We start from the raw sequence: 2,500 nt of genomic DNA on the forward strand, positions 1-2,500 counted from the left end.
CGGGGAATCTGACCCATACTTAGTAGCCTCTGTAGATACCAAGCAGGCAAGTGGTACATTTGCACAGATACAAATGCAAGCAAACCACACATGCACACAAGTCACATATTTTTAAGCTGGCACGGTGGCACTCTCCTGTAATCTCAGCACCTGGGAAGCAGAGGCAAGATGATCGCCACCAGCAGGAACTAAGAACTGAGCTCTAGGCCAGACTGGGAATTATGTCCTTTGCAGGAAAATGGATGGAACCAGAAGTTATCATAAGTAATAAGGTAAATAAAAAAGACTCTGCCAGCCCAATAAATATCATGTGTTTTCTCTTATATGCAGAATCTAGATGTGTGCATGTGTGTATTCATGCATGTGTGTGTGTTTGTGTGTGCACAACATGGAAGGAGTGCTCTTTGGAAGGATAAAGAGGAACAGCAGGACAGGGGAGGAAGAAAAAGAGAGGATAATGGAGGTTAGATATGCAAAGCACAATGGTACATATTGTGCAAATGTCATAATGATCTCTACTGTTTTGTACACCAACTGAAAAGGAAGAAAGGAAAACACTGGGCATATAGCATAGAGGAAGAGATGGATGTATGCATCATCTGAAGTTAAAGAGTGGGCCCGCGTGTGTGTATGTGCACCACATACATGCAGTACCCAAGGAAGACAGAAGAGGGCATCAGCTTCCCTGGAACTGGGGAATCTGTTACAGGTAGTTGTGAGCCTCCCCACATGGGTGCTGGGAACTGAACTTCGGTCCTCTGCAAGAAGTGCAAAAACCCACTGAGCCATCTCCAGCACCCAAGTTTTAATTTTTGTGTGATAAAGTGTATCCCTTATTGCTCTTATTGCTTCTGGATTTTGAGTCATAGGAAACTTGTTTCCAACATGAGTCACCGTGTAAGCAAACAACTGAGGAGCTGCCTGCCTGAGAGTGTCATTTAATGATATGCACGTGTTTGAATGAAAGTTTGCCTGGAGAGCTGCATTGCCAGGTTTGGCGCACTGAAATTTTTACTCACTTGTGATGCTTTGTTTAATTGTCAACGTGACACTGGGAAGGATGTCTTAATGAGGGGTTGTCGAGATCAGGTTGGCCTCTGGGTATGTCTGTGGCAGGGAGGGGTCGGGGAGGGTGCTGTCTTGAATGCTTTAGTTGAGCTAGAAAGACCCGGGCTGACAATGGACAGAAACATTCCTTGGTTTGGGCCCTGAACTGTCTAAGGGTGGAGGGCGCCAGCTAAATGCTAAGCACTGGAGTGTTTGTTTTTCTGTCCTCTAGACCAGGGATGTGATTTAACCAGCTGCTTCAAGCTCCTGCCACTATGACTTCCTTGCACTGGTGCTGGGCTGTCACCGGAACTGAGAGCTAAAACAATCCTTCCTCCTTTAAGAATTGGGTATGGGGGTGGGGGAGCATGTCAAGGGGATTCTATCATGAGAACAAAAGTGAATCTAGGACACTTGTCTTCATTCTTCGCTGCCCCAAAAACTCTGAGGTCAGTCTTACTCCTAAACTACGAGTGGTGAGGGAATTTCCCTTTACCTGTGTGCACAGGTATACACGGGCATGTCTGTGCAGGTCCATGCACTCATGGGTGTGCTGGTGAAGACCAAAGGTTGAGGTTCATTGTCTACCTCGGTTGAAAAGGCCTCTTCACTGAGCCTGGAGCGCGCCATTTTGGTCAGCCTGGCCGGCCAGCGAACTCCAGGGAGCTGCCCATTTCTCCCCACCAAACCCTAGATCTGGAACTGCAGATACACGTAGCCACACTCGGCTTTTTTACATCGTTCTATGGGTCTGAACTCGGGTTTTTTTATGAACACATTTTTCTAAATCTCTGCCTTGCTTTTTAAAAAGGATTTATTTTGATTTTACGTGTGTGAGTGTTTGTCTGCATGTATATATTTGCACCGGGTGTGTACCTGGTGCCTACGAAAGCCCAGAAGAGGGAAGGCATCAGATGCTGTGGAACTGGAGCTACAGATGGTTGTGATCCACCACGTGGTTTCTAGGAGCTGAACCTGGACCATCTGCAAGAGCAACAAGTGCCCTTAACCTCTGCACCATCTCTCCAGCAAACGCTTTCCCTCTCCTTTTATCAGCTGGCGGCTCTATGTACCCTTTGCTGCTTCCGGTAGTTTTGCTTAAGGTGATGTTTCGACTTGAGCATCTTCTCTTCAGCTCTCTCTCCTGTAACTTACACCATCGATTGTGCCTTTTATTTCCATTGTTACATTTTTGACACTTAACCTTTCTGCTTTAAGATTATCACTATGGGGGCTGGAGAGGTAGCTTAGAAGTTCAGAGTACTTGCTAGTCTTCCAGGGAAAGATCATAAGTATGAAATAAAACATAGCTAACAGAATCAAACCATAGACACATACACAGAGAGAGAGCTTGCCATGCTGTGCCGCCTCAGCACAAGCCCAAAGCAACAAGGTCAAGAGTCAATAGACTAAAACCCTGTCAGTCAACACTAATAGCAACTCAAAAGTAAAA

This window comes from Psammomys obesus, unplaced genomic scaffold (genome assembly GCF_907164565.1).
Source record: "Psammomys obesus unplaced genomic scaffold, mPsaObe1.curated_primary_1811, whole genome shotgun sequence".
In the NCBI taxonomy this organism is placed as follows: Eukaryota; Metazoa; Chordata; class Mammalia; order Rodentia; family Muridae; genus Psammomys; species Psammomys obesus.